Here is an 18,443-nt window from a genome sequence, read left to right as displayed (position 1 = left end):
CAAGGTGAGCAACCACATAAGAGCATTAGAACGCAAGAACGGAGGAAACTGCAGCGGGGCTATTGGCCCATACTGGGCAGTCCCATTTACACCCAACCCCTATTGCTCATACAACCTATGTTTGAAGCTATCCATCGTATTCGAGTCAATAATGATGTTTAGTAACTTGTTCCATTCATCCACTACTCTATTTCCAAACCAATGTTTACCTATTTCGCGCCTAAATCTAAATTTGTCTAATTTAAAACCATTGTTACGAGTTCGCTCCTGGTTGGACAGCTTGAGTACCTTTGTTATGTCCCCTTTGTTTAGCCCTGACTTCTATTTATACACCTCTATCATGTCGTCCTTAACTCGACGTCTCTCCAAGGAGTGCAAATTAAGATGCTTTAACCTGTCTCTGAACTCGAGGTTCCTAATGCCCGGTATTAGTCTTGTCATTCTCCTGTATATCCATCCTGTAATACGGTGACCAGAATTGAACTGCGTAATTCAAGTGTGGTCTCACAAGCGCAAGATATAGTTTCAGGATGACCTCTCTAGTCTTGTAACTAACACTCCTTTGTATGAACCCAAGTACTTTGTTAGCCTTGTTTCGAGCAAATAGACATTGTTTACTTGGCTTAAGATTCCTACTTATCATTACTCCTAAATCATTCTCACATTCGGAATTCTCTATAACATCGTTGTTCATCTGATATCTGGTTTATCTGTTTACATTTCCTAGAATAAGTACTTTACATTTGTCCACATTGAATTTCATCTGCCATTTTTCAGACCATTCGAAATTTTTTTTTTAGATCTTCCTGTAGTTTTGCGGAGTCTTCGTCAGATTTAATGACACGCGTTATTTTAGTGTCATCAGCAAATTTACTTATGTTGCTGTCTACGCCGATATCTATGTCGTTTATGGATATAATAAATAATAATGGTCCAAGTACTGAGCCTTGGGGAACTCCACTTGTGACGTTACTCCAATCGGATTTAGTGCCGTTAATGCTCACTCGCTGTTTCCTGACCTGTAACCACGCACTAACCATTTTAGAATATCTCCTCCAATGACATGAGCCTCCCCTTTTCTTATTAGTCTTTCATGGAGGGCTCTGTTGAAGGCTTTGCGAAAGTCAAGATATACCACATCATAGTCGTGCCCCTCTTCCACTGATTCGAAAACAGCTGAAAAGAATGTTTATAGATAGTTAAACATGAAAGCCCGCTTGTGAAGCCATGTTGGGAATCATTGATCAACTTGTGCTTCTCCAGGTGATTTCGAAGAAAGTTTGAAATTATTGCTTCCAGTAATCTGTCTGCAATGAATGTTAGACTGATCGGAAGGCAGTAAGAGAATAGTGATCTTCCACTGTATCTCCATTCTTGAAAATCGGTATTACATTCGCTATCCTCCAGGATTCTGGTACTACACCCGTTTATAAGGCTATGTTAAACAATTTTGCTAAGGGCATACAAAGCTCTTCCTTACATTCCCTTAATACTCGGGCAAATATCTCATCGGGACCTGACGACTTATTAGGCTTTAAGTGAACTTGTCTATTTGCTTACTAACGTCGTCACCAGTCACTACTATCTCGCTTAATAAATTTTCTTCACTATCTCTGTATATAGTCGGTGCCTCGGGTATCATGTTCAAATTTTCGGTGGTAAAAACCGTTGAAAAACATTTATTCAGATTATTGCTCATTTCTCCGTCGTTATCAGTTAACTCGCCAGTATATGACTATTGGTCCAATCTTTACTCGTGTTTTAGTTTGATACATTTGAAAGAATCCCTTGGGGTTTTGACTTCGCCTCCCTTGCTACCTTCAGTTCATTATTCCTCTTTGTTTTTCTTATCTCGGTCTTAACCCTACTGGCCAATACCTTATTATAATCTGGGAGGTAAACTTCACCACGATATATTCTTCTACCTATAGCCTTCCTTTGTCGAATAATATTCTTTAAATAATTATTTATCCATTTAGGGTCATTGTTGTCTGATCTGAGTTTTCTGTATGGTATGTTCTGTCTTTATGCATTAAGTAACTCATTCTTTAAATTGTTGTGGAACTCGTCAACCTCAGATATCGTGATCAGGTCATCCTCAACCGTCATATTTTGTGAGGATATCGTTGTCAGGTCTCCAGGTAAAGTGAGGTCCCTGTGTGGGTACATTGTGTGAGGTCATGTAATCCATCCCCAAATGTGATACCCCTTCTCTCAGCTGCCTTTTCAACCTCTCAAATTTTGTCTTTCTGAAATCTGGGACTTAAATGGAATTTCTCTTGCGTCTGCCATTAAATTCTAATTGAAATATTATTTCTCTGTGATCCCTGTTGGCAAGTTCGTTCCTTACATCGACATTACAAATGAGGTTTTCTATGTTTGACAGAACTAAATCGAGTATATTATTACCCCGGGTGGGTTCGGTTATATGTTGACTTAGGAAACAGTCCTGAACTGTTTCAAGAAAATCCTCTGATTCTGAGTTACCTGTAAGGTCGATCCAATCTATATGGCTAAAGTTAAAGTTGCCTACTATACAGACTTTGCTGTGTCTGGAAGCCCTGCGACTTTCATCCCAAATAAGTCGTTCATTAACTCTATCAAGATTAGGAGGTCTATATATTACTCCTGTGATTAGTTTTTCTCTACCATCGATTAATTCTATCTAAATTATTTCTGTATTCAGTTCAGTTTTTATTTCCTTACTTATTTCACACTTCAGATTATCCCTGACATAGATTGCTACTCCGCCTCCTTTCCTAATCTGCCTATCGGTATGGAATAATTTGTAACCTGCAATTTGGTATTCGACAGGTAACTCTCGTGAGTAAGTTTATCCATGTTTCGGTGAATGCTATCATATCTATTTTTTCGGTACATACCAACGCCCTGATTTCATCCATTTTGTTTCTCATACTCCTATTGCTTGCGTAGTAGACATTTAAGTTAGTCGTGTTCTGAATTCTCTCTTTGACGCGCTTAGGTTTAACCCCCTGCCTAATTTAGTTTTGTCATTATTCCTAGCACTATTTCCCTGTAACCTTTCACTCTGTTTACCCGCTCCCACTGCAGTCTCCTCCACCTCCGTGCCCAGATGACCCCTATCAGTTTAAAGACTTTGACATCCCCATCCCCAGACAGATGCACCCCATCCCTAGCATAAAGGTCACTTCTGCCGTAAAATATGCCCCAGTTGTCAATGAATGGGACTGATTATGACTTACAATATCTGTCAAGACGGCCGTTGACACCAACTGCCCTTGACAACCATTCATTGCCAACTCTCCTAGGCAGGACACTACATATGATAGGGATCCCTCCCTTCAACCTAATACGTTCTATAGCTGTCTTAACGTATCAAGAAGCTCCTCACTCCTACACCGGCCAATACCATTGCCTCCTACACAAGCAGATAATGGGTTTGTGCTCATTACCAGACAAGATATTGTCCATCCTGTCAACTATATCCCCCACCCCAGCTCCTGGTAAACACACCTTCATCCTATTTTTATTTCTACCACAAAAAGCTCTGTCCAGGTACCGTACCTGGGAATCGCCAACAATTAAGGTTTTCTTACCTTCCTTCTCAGCCCTGTTCCTGACTATGCTAACGTCCAATTCGTCTATCAAAGGACTAAAAGAGTTTTTACACATAGCTGTTGTCGTTGTCACATGCTGTGACAAAGTGAACAATACACACTACGACAAAGGGAACAACCAGATACATGCTGTGACAAAGTGAACATAACGCTATGACATATAGTGAAAAACTGCACACTGTGAAAAAGTGAACAATCACACGCTGTGAAATTTAGTGAACAACCACACGCTGTGATATATAGTGAACAACTCCATGCAGTGACAATGTGAACAACCACACGCTGTGAGAAAGTGAACAACCACATGCAGTAACATATGAATAACCACACGCTGACAATGTGAGCAACCCCACGCCGTGACAAAGTGAACACCCACACGCTGTGACAAAGTGAACACCCACTGGCTGTGACACGGTGAACAACACACACAAAGACAAATTAAACAACCATATGCTATGACAGACTGAACAGCCACATGCTGTGACAAAGTGAACACCCACACGCTGTGACAAAGTGAACAACCACTGGCTGTGACACGGTGAACAACACACACAAAGACAAATTAAACAACCATATGCTATGACAGACTGAACACCCACACGCAGTGACAAAGTGAACACACACACACAGTAAGACAAAGAAAACAACCACACGCTGTGACAAAGTGAACAACACACACGTTATGTCACGCTGTGACATAGTGAACAAACACTGGCAGTGACAAAGTAAATAGCCACGCTGTTACTAAGTGAACAGCCACATGCTGTTACAAAGTGAACAGCCACACACTGTGACAAGTTAGCATTACGCTATGACATATAGTGAACAACCATACGCAGTGACAAAGTGAACAACCACACGATGTGATAAGGTGAACAACCACACAATTTGATAAAGTAACCACACGATGTGACATCGAACAACCACATGCTGTGATAAAGTGAGCAACCACAAGCTGTGACAAAGTGAACAATCACGCTATGAGAAAAAGAACAACCACATGCTCTGACATATAGTGAACAACAAGGCGCTGTGACAAAGTGAACGACCATATGATGTGGCAAATTGAACAAAAACAAGCTGTGACAAAGTGAACAATCACACGCTATGAGAAAGTGAACAATCACACGCTGCGACAAAGTGAACAACCACACGCTGTGGCATAGTGAACAATAACATGCTGTGACAAAATGAAAATCACACGCGTTATGACAGAGCGAACAACCATACGCTGTGACAAAGTGAACAACTACATGCTGTGACAAAGTGAACAATCACACGCTATGAGAAAGTGAACAATCACAAGCTGCGACAAAGTGAACAACCACACGCTGTGGCATAGTGAACAATAACATGCTGTGACAAAATGAAAATCACACGCGTTATGACAGAGCGAACAACCACGCGCTGTGACATAGTGAACAACCACATACTGTGACAAAGTGAACAACCACAAGTTGTGACAAAGTGAACAATCACACGCTATGAGAAAGTAAACAATCACATGCTATGAGAAAGTGAACAACCACATGCTCTGACATATAGTAAACAACGACACGCAGTGACAAAGTGAACAACCATATGATGTGACAAAGTGAACAACCACACGCTGTGGCATAGTGAACAATAAAATGCTGTGACAAAATGAAAATCACACGCATTATGACAAAGCGAACAACCACGCGCTGTGACATAGTGAACAACTACATATTGTGACAAAGTGAACAACCACAAGCTGTGACAAAGTGAACAATCACACGCTATGAGAAAGTTAACAATCACACGCTGTGAGAGGAACAAATACACGCTGTGAGAAAGTGAACAACCACACGCTGTGAGAAAGTGAACAATCACACGCTTTGAGAAAGTGAATAACCATACTCTATGATATAGTGAACAACCACACACTGTGACAAAGTGAAAACCATATGATATAACAAAGTGAGCTACACACGCTATGACATAGTGAACAATATCACGCTGTGACAATGCGAAAATCACATACGCTATGACAGAGTGAACAACCACACGGTTACATAGTGAACAACCATATGCTGTGAGAAAATGAACAACCACACACTGTAGAAAAAACAACTACACACTGTGAAAAAGTGAACAACCACATGCTATGAGAAAGTGAACAACCACATGCTGTGACATAGTGAACAACCATACGCTGTGACAAAGCGAACTACCGGACGATGTGACAAAGCAACCACACGCAGTAACAAAATGCAAATCACACACTATGACAAAGTGAACAACCACAATCTGACATAGTGAACAATCACATGCTGTGAACAAAGTGAGCAATCATACGCTGTGACAAAGTAAACCACCACCCGCTGTGACAAGTGAGCAACCACATGCTGTGACAAAGTGAACAACACACACTTAGACAAAGTAAACAACCACACGCTGTGACAAAATGAATAGCCACATGTCGTGTCAAAGTGAACAGCAACATGCTGTGACAAAGTGAACAACCACCCACTGTGACAAAGTGAACAACCACACGCTGTGACAAAGTGAACAACAACAAGCTCTGACAAATTGAACAAACACATGCTGTGACAAAGTGAATAAACACACGCTGACAAAGTGAGCAACCACATTCTGTAGGAATGTGAAAAGCCACATGCTGTGACTAAGTGAACAACAACATGCTTTAACAAAGTGATCAACAACACGCTGACAAAATGAACAAACACACACTGTGACATAGTGAACAGCCACACGCCGTGACAAAGTGAACAGCCACATACTGTGACAGAGTGAACAACCACAGCTGTGACAAGTGAACAACCACACGCTGCGAGAAAGTGAACAACCACACACTATAACAAATTTAACAGACACACGTTGTGTCAAAGTGAACAACACCAAGCTCTGACAAAGTGAGCATCCACACATTGTAAGAAAGTGATAAACCATATGCTGTGAGAAATTTAACAAACACTCGCTGTGACAAAGTGAACAACCTCACACTAACAAATTGAACAGACACACGCTTTGACAAAATGAACAAGAAGAAGCTGCGACAAAGTAAACAAAAGCTATGACAGTGTAAACAACCACACGCTGTGACAAAGGCTTTAACCTCACACTGCGACAAATTGAACAGCCACACGCTGCGACAAATTGAACAATTGTGCGCTGTGGCATATAGTGAGCAACCACATGCCGTGACAAAGTGGACAACCACATACCGTGCGAAATTGAACAACAAGCTGTGACATAGTTAACAATCACGCACTGTGACAAAAGGAAAAGCCACATGCGGTGATAAAGTGAATAACCACACGCTGTGACAAAGTGATCAATCGCACGCTGTGACAATTTGAATAGCCACGCGCATTGACAAATAATTAACAGCAACATACTGTAACATAGTGAACAACCACACGCTGTGACATGTAGAGAGCAACCACACACTGTGACATTTAGTGAACGACCACACGCACTGACCTAGTGAACAACCACACGCCATGACAAAGTGAACAACCACATGCTGTGACAAAATGAACAACCACACGCTGACAAAATGAATACACACGCTATGAAAAGAGAAAAACCACATATTGTGTCATATAGTGAACAATCACACGCTGTGACAAAGTGAACAATCACACGCTGTCACAAAGTGAACAACACACACACCCGAAGACAAAGTGAACAACCACATGCTATGACGTATAGTGAACAACCACACGCTGTGACAAAGTGAAATACCACACGATGTGACTTATAGTGAACAACTACACGCTGTAGCATATCGTGAACAACCACTGGCTGTGACAAAGTGAACAACCACACAGTGACAAAATAAAAAAAAAGTGACAAAGTAACAGTCACACGCTGTAACACAGAACAACCACACGCTGTGACATATAGGGCGCAACCAAACGCTGTGACAAAGTGAACATCCACGCTCTGTGTCAAAGTGAAGAGCACACACACTAATACAAAGTGAACAACCACACGCTGTGGCATGTAGTGAACAACCAGAGGCTGTGACAAAGTGAACAACCACAAGCTGTGACAAAATGAACACCCACACGCCTGAACAAGTGAACAACACACACAAAGACAAAGTGAACAGCCACACTGTGACAAAGTGAACAACCACACGCTGTGACAAAGTGAACAGATACATGCTGTGACAAAATTAACATCACGGTATGACATACAGTGAACAACCACACGCAGTGACAAAGTGAACAATCACACACTCTATGTCAAGAGTGAACAACCACATGCTGGGACATACTGAGGGACCACAAGCTGTGACAAAATGAACAACCACATGCTGTTACAAAGTGAACAGCCACACACTGTGACAATTTGAACAGATTCATGTTGTGACAAAGTGAGCAACCACATGATATGACAAACTGACCAACAACTTGCTGTGAGAAAGTGAACAACCACATGCTGTGAGAAAGTGAAGAACCACATGGATATAAATTCACTAGAGTCGGTGCAGCGAAGAATGACAAAAATTATTCCGGGACTTAGTAACCTTCCATATCAGGATAGGCTAAAGAAACTAAACTTGCATTCCCTAGAAAGACGAAGAGTGCGGGGAGATATGATAGAAGTATTTAAGTGGGTGAAAGGAATCAAAAGGATTTGGAAAAGGTTCTATAATATCCGAGCAGGATAGGGCCTGAGCAACGGATTCAAGTTGATAAGTTTAGGTTTAGGAGGGAGAGAAGAAACTGGTTCCAAATAGGGTGGTGGACGAGGAACAAGCTAGCAATTTTGTAGTAAGTGCGGGAACTCTGGAAAGTTTCAAAAGGAGGCTAGATAGATTCATGGATGATAGAGAGTGGTAGTAACTCTCGACAGGAGCTGCCATGCACAGGCCAACCGGCCTATTGCAGACTCCTTATTTTCTTATGTTCTTCTTATGACAAAGTAAACAACCACACGCTGACAAAATGAAAAAACACACTGTGACAAAATGAACAGCCACATGTTGACAAAGTGAACAGCCACATGCTGTGACAAAGAGAACAACCACACGCTTTGACATATAGTGAAAAACCACATGCTGTGACAAAGTGATCAACAATACGCTGTGACAGTGAACAACACACACACACTTTGACAAAGTGAACAACCAGATGCATTGACATATAGTAAACAGCCACACGCTGTGACAAAGTGAACAACCACACGCTCTGAGAAAGTGAACTAACCACATGCTGTGCCATATAGAGAACAACCACGTGCTGTGACAAGTGAACAATCACACGCTTTGACATAAACAGCCACATGCTATGACAAAGTGAGCAACCACATGCTCTGACAAAGTGAACACCCACATGCTGTGCCATATAGAGAACAACCACATGCTGTGACAAGTGAACAACTACATGCTGTGACAAGTGAACAACCACACGCTGTGAGAAAGTGAACAACCACACACTGTAACAAAGTGAAAAGCCACATGCTATAACAAATTGAACAGACACATGCTGTATCAAATTAAACAACCACTCGCTGTGACAAAGTGAACAACCCCTGTGACAAAGCGAACAACATTACACAATAATAAAGTGAACAACCACACGCTGTAGCAAAGTGAGCAGCCGCATGTTGTGTCAAAGTGAACAACAACAAGCTGTGACAAATTGAACAGACACATGCTGTGACAAATTGAACAGACACATGCTGTGACAAATTGAACAGACACATGCTGTGACTAAGTGAGCAACCACATGCTATGAGAATGTGAACAGCCACATGCTGTGACTAAGTGAACAACCACATGCTGTAACAAAGTGATCAACCACACGCTGTGACAAAATGAACAAACACACGCTGTGACAAAGTGAACAACTACATGCTGTAACAGAGTGAACAACCACATGCTGTGCCATATACAGAACAACCACATGCTGTGACAAAGTGAACCCAAAGTTGCTAGCCCACACTGATTAGTCTTCAATTAGAATATGACTCCAATGTATGTGATCCACTGACCTATATATACTGCTAATGAATATGATGTATTTCCTTCTTTGTGTACGAACCTCTGTCCTGCATGGCAGTGAACAGTGGCATTACCACATGAATCTGACCTATATATAGTGTCAATGAATATGATGCATTCTTTGTGTACGAACCTCTGTCCTGTATGGCAGTGAAAAGTGACATTACCCACATGAATCTGACCGACGTATGTATGTGTATGTATGTATGTATGTATGTGTGCATGTGTATATACATGTACATGTATATGTGTATGTATATATGTATATGTATGTATATGTGTGTGTGTGTACATATATGTATATGTAGTCAATGAATATGATGCATCTCTCTGTGTACAAACCTCTGTCCTGCATGGCAGTGAACAGTGACATTACCCATATGAATCTGACCTCTGTACATTTATAGCTGTTAATGAATATGATGTATTTCTTTGTGTATGAACCTCTGTCTTACGTGGCAGTGAGAAGTGATACCACCCTCAGTGTCAAGACCTGATTGAATTACTCAGAATAGGCAAACTGTACTACAAGCTTTGTCAATAAATTTGTTAAACTAAAAAAACACACGCTGCAAGAAAGTGAACAACCACACACTATAGCAAATTTAACAGACACACGCTGTGTCAAAGTGAACACCAAGCTGTGACAAAGTGAACAACCACACACTGTAAGAAAGTGAAAAGCCATATGCTGTGATAAATTTAACAACCATACGATGTGAGAAAGTGAACAAACACTCGCTGTGACAAAATGAAGAACAACAAGCTGTGACAAAGTGAACAAAAGCTATGACAGTGTAAACAACCACACGCTGTGAAAAAGTGAACATCATCACGGTGTGACAAAGCGAACATCACACCTTAATAAAGTGAACAACTACACGCTGTGACAAACGGAATAACCACGTGCTGCGACAAATTGAACAGCCACACGCTGCGACAAATTGAACAGTTGAGCGCTGTGGCATATAGTGAACAATCACAGGCTGTGAGATATATTGAGAACAACCACATGCTGTGACATATAGTGCTTAACCACATGCTTTGACAAAGTGTACAACCACACACTGTGACAAAGTGGACAACCACACACTGACAAAGTGGACAACCACACACTGTGACAAAGTGGACAACCACACACTGTGACAAAGTGAACAACCACACACTGTGACAAAGTGGACAACCACACACTTAGAAATTGAACAGCAGGCTATGACATAGTTAACAATTACACACTGTGACAAAGTGAACAATCACTGTGACAAAGGGAAGAACATCACGCTGTGACAAACCGAACAACATCACACAATAATAAAGTGAACAGACACACGCTGTGACAAAGTGAGCAACCACACACTGTGACAAAGTGAGCAACCACACGCGATGACATAGTGAACAACCACATGCTGTGACAAAGTGAACAACCAAACGCTGTGACATATAGTGAACAACCACACGCTGTGACATACAGTAGCTGTAGTAGCTAAGTATAGTGAAGCTCTACAGTATACCTGCCTTTGGTAACTGACCTACTCATTAACCCGAGGCCATGGAAGAAAAGTGCCTTAGAATTGTCTAAACTATTGATTCTAATAGTTAATTCCTATCATTCCCCAGAAGAGCGAAAATAAAATAAGCCAATTTTCTATAATTGAGGAAAAATATGAAAAACGGTTAAAATTATCGTTTCCGTTATCCACTGATTTGGAAGTTGAAATTATGTCTTCCCGATGGTTTTTTTTATACTTTTACTTTTTTTAAAAACAATTCTGACCTTCATTACTACCGCAAATCACTACCTTTCGAGCTAACCTCCGCCCTTATCCAACAATGAATGGGGAACCCCATGTTCCAGTGGAAACCAGAGGTTTTGAGTGGGAGAAAATCACAAAAAGTAGTAATTTACGAGAAAAATGAAGGTCAGAATCAACAAAAACCTAACCTAAACCAGTCATATCCACCTGTGTGGTTACCTTAATTACTCATAAACTTGGAGTTGAAATCATCGGGATTCTCCTCGTCATTCACAGGTCGCACTGGTCGATGCTTCTCCAACTGTGTGTGCGTGGGGGGGAGGTAGAGCTTGCTGGCAGTATCGAAGAACTTGCATAAAAGCCTGTCCTCGCTGAACTGCGTGATAAACAAGTAGCGCGCCAAATACTGCTTGAAGTAGGTGCACTTGTTACCAGGCCGCTTCGCCTACTTGTCTTCCTCTTAGACTTGGGAATAACAATTTCTTCTCTGACATTACCAAAGGTGCTTTTCAGCTCGGTAACTACAAGTCTTGTTATGCATTATCCAAGTAACTTCCGTAAATAGAACACAGTGTTCGTGTGGAAATTTCCACGCTTCTCCGTCTTTACCGTAATAACTAATAAAACATCGTGGATATAAATTTAAGCGGGTGGCAGCGGGGGCCTATACTGAACTGTGTTTGGTTGATTCAAAATCATGCCCACTAATCAACGTCCAAACAACAACTGCGCATGCGTCAGATTCCAATGAATCGCGTAATGGGGCATAGTAAGCAACAAACGAACACACAGGAGTTCTCTGGGACGGTGGTAACTTAAACAATGGACTCTAGAAAAAATGCGACGACTTTCCCACAATTTATTGCGATTTTCTCTGAAAATAATCATTTGCGGAAGAAATGCTACTGGAGAAACCAGTCTTAGAATTCTTTAAACTTTACTACTGATTCCCAAACTTAATGTCCTAAAATTCGCTGTATAACCGAAAAACGCTTGATAATAATCAAAGACAATGTGAGAACACGCTCTATAATTTGAGGACAGTATGATAAAATACTATATAATTAAAGGACAATTTGAACAAAAACTATAGTTCAAGGACAACTCAGTTCTGTAAACGTTTAACAAGTTAATAATTCCACTATTCCAACAAACATTACGCTGGGGTTTTTTTAAGAGAAATATTAACTACAATGATTGAGCGGGCCTATACAACTACTATAAAGTATATTGAATCATTTTAAACCGTATTTGTAGATAGTTGTCGTAAAATTTGAATTCTATAAACTTTTCGTTTACTTAAATTAAATAATTTTAACTATTAAGTAGTGTAGCCAACTACGAGACCAGAATATACATAAGAGTTTACGTCATTATATTGTTGAGACCAACGATTCACCGCCACTGCCTTTGATGATTAAAAATGAGAGTGACAGGTGCGATGTGTTTATTGAAGTTGATTAATGAAAGATCATCCCCACATTGCTCACCTGCGTCACGGAGTTTGTTGGCGAGAGGGACGGCCATGTTCACCATCAACACCTTGGAGTATCTTTTCATTAAATATCACATTTTCTCCTATTTGCCAATCATTTTCACATACTAAACTATACAGCACAGTCACTGATGATCATTCTGTCTATATATCATCACAGTTTCTAGTGGTGTTCCGGCTAGAAAACATGAACACGGAAATATAACTACCTTCTTTCAAGTACGCAGACACAATGAGAGTGAGGCGCTCTTACCTCTTCCTGCCACTCTGATTGGCCATCACTACCCTCCTTTTAATTGGTCAGTGTTGGGTTATTTCTTTCTTCTGATTGGTCACTGCTACTCCCTGCAGTAGTGTTTATATTTTATACATTTCCATCGCCATCTAGCAAAATTGATTTAGTTTCTTAACTAAATAAACTTAAATATCATGTCATTTGTGTTAATCAGAATTTATTTAATAGATAGTGCCAGGCTGAAGGCCACTCAGCGAGTATCTGCATCCATAGTTGTGGAATTAAGATATGTTTTCTTAATTGAGATTAAGGTGTCTCGTGTATGAGCAGTGCACGAGCTGGAAGACTTTAGGCCCATATTCAGAACAGTGATTTGAGCCTGGGATTTGAGCTTTGCTCAGGCGTGCGAATCTAAATTCCTTAATCCGAGATTTCCTGCAGTGGATTACCCATATTCAGAACATCGACTTGAACCATTGATAGGGTAATCTATTGCATTATCTTCAATTACGAGCAAGGTTTCGAACACTGAAATTCCTGCCAATCACGTTTCAGTTACACCATTACAACAGCCATTCATCATTGAGATTAATGCTTACAGTACAAGGTTATGGAGGCAACTATGACTCAAAGAGTTTTTACGGAGGAGGAGAATCTCCCCTTGCAGGCCTAGTCAGTGAAAACAGTATAATAGAAAGTATAAAGACAGATGCGGCATCAATTATCGAGAAATCTAAGAAGTAGAAGCATATAACGGAGCAGTACAACTCGAGTGCCATTGTTCAAAAAAGAGCACCACTCCAACTACGGACTTGCTGGAAAATTATGAAGGTCAAAGCAAGGAAGTATTTTGATAGGTAAGCTTTGTAAATGTTAATATCATTTTACCCTAATATATCTAGTCACATGGATAATGATGCACGTGAGTGGTAATAGCTAAGGAGTTTATTATAAGCTTAGCCGTGATTAAACATGAGGATAATAGTTGAAGAGTAAAATTCCTGATTAGCACCCAACTCCCTTTAAAGCTAATTTTCTCTTTCCTAAGATTTCTAGTGTTATTCATTTGATTCTAACATCCATTTCTGTCGGAAATCACTCATTTTCTGAGAACAAAAACAAACATAAGCATTTCATGACTGTACATGCACTATAAACAGTGATACCGCTGTTGCTGAACACCTTGTGAAAATTAAATTTTATAAACGCTACCATTATTTTAATGCAATACCTTATTTAACTTTTTTATTTTCCTTTTCAACGTATTCTTCAGTTTCATGTCCCTTTTCCTGAACTTAAGATGACTAAAAATTCTCAGCTTTATATACATGTTTACAACGAAACCAACGTTAATCCATAGTACTTTTTTGCGCTCTATCTTGCCAGAGTATACGAGGTGAAAACAGTCAATCATTAGCGGGGGTAGAGGGGTAGCAGCCCCCCTTAAAGGGGTTTACAATCATAAAAAGAATAAGAGAAAACAGTTGGTGCTTTGAAGTTTGAGTTCATCATCTACTATTAAGTGAACATAATTTTATAGACTGTAGGAGAGATCTCTCAATAAGAGACATATACCATTGGATAGAGGAGAAAAAATATTAACGTTGGTTTAGTTGTAAAAGTCGATGCGGGGATATTGTATTGAATTACCCTTTGTTTGAATACCACAAGTTCTTTTAAAAACTAATGTAGCGAAAAATTACATGTATCATAGCCCATTTTTTATATTTATAAAGATGTTTATTAAATCAAATTCCTTATCCTCTGCATTACCCAATAACATGAATGATAAACTTGTTTCTTGTCAATATTTTCTCAAAATGCATCATGTTTTGTTTACATTTTAGTGTTAACAATGTAAATAACGAATATACTGCAGTGATATTAAATTTTACTATCAGTATCATGACTACCATGACCTCTTCTTGCGTTGAGGGATATTGTATACTAATAATTAATAAATACTGTACTATCACTCTCAGTAATTGCGTTTTATAACACCTATGTTACGTTTTTTTGCGAAATCGGCTATTTTGCAAAATTTCTGGCATGCATGCTGGTAATTTTGCGAAATAACTTACAAACAGACATCCTAAACTAACCTAACCTGGTTAGGTTAAATAAGAGGTTAGGTTAGGATGGCTCGTGTAGATTGATGCATAGTTAAGTAGTCCTGTTCTTTTTTTTTAACTTTGGTTAGTCTGTTTGTAAGTTATTTCTCAAAATTACCAGCATGCATGCCGGGAATTTTGCAAAATAGCCGATTTTGCAAAAAAAAAAAACTTAGCACATACACACATACTACTATCTGAACTTCAACTGACCAGAGCAGCTTCACCAAAACCTTTTCAAGTCTCCAACTACAACCTTTATACCTCTTTCCGTTCTAAGGGAGGTGTATGCGCCTACTGCAACACACGTACACCTATAGCTCGACTCACGAATTTTGAATCTTATCTTTATGATGTCATCTGGCTAAAAATATCTCTACCGACTATGACTATTTTTCTTTGTTTCCTGTACTGTTCTCCCAACTCTACCAACTATTTGGAAGTCTTTGACTGTCTCACTTCTTGCCAGGAGTCGTTGCTAACCACACACCCTAACACCGAGATCTTCTACCTAGATGATTTCAATATACATCACTAATTCTATTCACACTTCTTCACATTTTTTCCTTCCCCTTAATTCTCAAACTAGATATGTTTCTAGAGCTGATATCATTTCATCTATCAATGCGGATATGTGCACTGCAGCATTTCCGAATGGGGATGTAGAAACTTGGTTAAATTCAATAGTAATAAAACTCAATATTTACCAATTACACTCTCCAAATTAGATGATCTCCCACCAATCGCATTTCAGGATGCAATCATTCCGCCAAATTCTAAAAAAGCTATGCTAGGCCTCACCATTTCCTCTAATATGTCATGGCAGCCATACATCCTCGACATTGCTAAAGCTGCCCACCGAAAGCTGGGAATGCTGTACAGATGCCGTAGCTACTTCACTCCAGATCAGTTGTTTCAAGTATATAAGGGATTCATTCGTCTTAACTTGAAGTACTGCTCTCGTATCTGGGGTGGCGCTTCTTCTGTCCAACTGTTAGATAGGGTGGAATCAAAGGCATTTCGTCTTATTAACTCTCCTCCTGTAGTTGATAATATTTCTCCCCTTTCTCTTCGCCGCAATGTTGCTTCACTCTCTCTCTCTCTCTCTCTTTTGCAGGTACTTTAACGGGCAATGTCCCATGGGTTTGGCATCCTGTGTACCGCCGGCAAGGCCGTGGGCTCGTAACACTCTTTATGCCCGCGGTGCCCACCGTTTTTCTGTGGCTGTCGGCCACACTAGAATAATCCGTTATAGTAAATCCTTCTTTCCTCACACAGCCAAACTGTGGAATGCTCTGCCTTCTTCTGTGTTTCCATACTCTTACAATCTGTCTCACTTTAAAAAGCTGGTTTTCCGGCATCTTCGTGGTGTAAATTAGTATGGTCTTTTTATTTTATTTTTTTTTTATTTCCTTTTACTCTTAGATTTTCGCCCCCTAGGCCCCGTTGTGGGTCGATGACCAGTGCCGGGTGGGCTATTCCCCGTAAAAAAAAAGCTTAGATTTATCATATCGTAGGTTTGGCATGAAGTTTCAGATTAAACGTAATGAAGATCTAAGCTTAATTTTTTGTCAATGACTGATATTCAGTGACACCACTGTCAGTGATCAATGCCCTGGTAACTTAAACTAGTAATTACACTTAACTCCTTTATCTTCATGACATAATTATCAGCTTACCGGTCTTTATCCTTTAGAAAGAGATGGAATTTTAAATGTGTGTGGCTTTTCTTGTCCTTCCTACAAATAACACAACCATGACAACCACGTGGAGCCATTTCCTGTAACTTTGGTTTTGTCTCACTGAACGAATCTTGAATGTCCAACCAGATGGCGTTATCAATCGGTGATCGACACAACTACTAAGTGCCCAGCTAGTGATTTGATGCTATTTTTTGGCGGCACGCAGCTGTTTGGGGAGTCGAGCTTCCTTACTCTTCCTTCCTTGGTTTGAACCCAACAATAACTAATAACATCAACATGCCTCCACTCATGTCTGCCTAGTTGACGGATGAAACTGTATTAAGTGTATAAAAACAATGATCCATTTAATTGGTAAAGGTACTGTAATCAAAACAGAACGCTCAAAATAACCAAACACTAGGCTGAGGCGCCATATTTAGAAGTTATGAAAATATGATATGTCAGTATCGCCAGTCAAAAATAAAGGTAAAATAGAATTTTCAATATGGTGGTGTTGCATTTTAAAAATAAACGTATAAAAACTGGCATACAAAATATTGGTAGCGCTAGAATAAAAATAAATAAATATAAGGTACTGTTACGACCCTTCTCCTTTCACCGCTTAACCAGCTTCCACCACTGGTTACCAGCGGCGAGGGTCGTATGTACAGAAGCAGTAGATATCTCACAACAGTCGTCGAATTACCACTGGCTGTCCCGCCAGTCTCCGGTAATTTCCCGACGATCTGTATCAGTGTACAGACAAACAACACGCAGGTAGATTTCCACCAGGTCGCAGAAACACACTTGTGCACAGGTCTTGGTCTTCCAGCTGCAGCTTCTCAAGGCCTTCCCAGCAACGGCCAGATCCTCCTACACTGTAATGCGACTACACTTTTTGGGAACTGCCTCTCTCTTGTAACACCGCTGACAATCAGGCTTCACTCCCGGACGGGTATGCAAGGCACCGTTCACCTTGCGTGGCAACCGCACCTCCTATCTTGGGGGGAATAACTCTTGTCTGCCTAGCTGTAATTTTAGCACTTTTTTTTTTTACGGGGATTAGCCCACCCGTGGCATGGGGCGAAAATGTAATAATAATAATAATAATAATAATAATAATAATAATAATAATAATAATAATAATAATAATAATAATAATAATAATAATAATAATAATAATAATAAAAATAATGATGATGATAATAATAATAATAATAATAATAATAATAATAATAATAATAATAATAATAATAATAATAATAATAATAATAATAATAATAATAATAAAGAACCACAAAGAAATAAAATAATAAAAAAAGATCAAAAGTGAGAAACAATATATGTATGTTTTGTTGTCAATAGTAAGAGAAAGAATTGAGACCCTGCAATTGTGTGTAAATGAGGCAGAAAGTCAGATCAGCAACCTGGGACTTGGACACAATTTTCGTGATGCCATATGGCAGCAGGGTCTACCATTAGACAACACATTATGCTTCCAATATCTTCCCAGGCGGTAGTACCTCCCTGTTTGGTAGCTGCCTAATACCTACTACCTTGCATGCT

The sequence above is a fragment of the Homarus americanus genome, unplaced genomic scaffold (assembly GCF_018991925.1).
Source record: "Homarus americanus isolate GMGI-L3 unplaced genomic scaffold, GMGI_Hamer_2.0 scaffold32583, whole genome shotgun sequence".
In the NCBI taxonomy this organism is placed as follows: Eukaryota; Metazoa; Arthropoda; class Malacostraca; order Decapoda; family Nephropidae; genus Homarus; species Homarus americanus.
The sequence above is the reverse complement of the archived record's forward strand: the minus strand, read 5'-3'. Positions refer to the sequence as shown.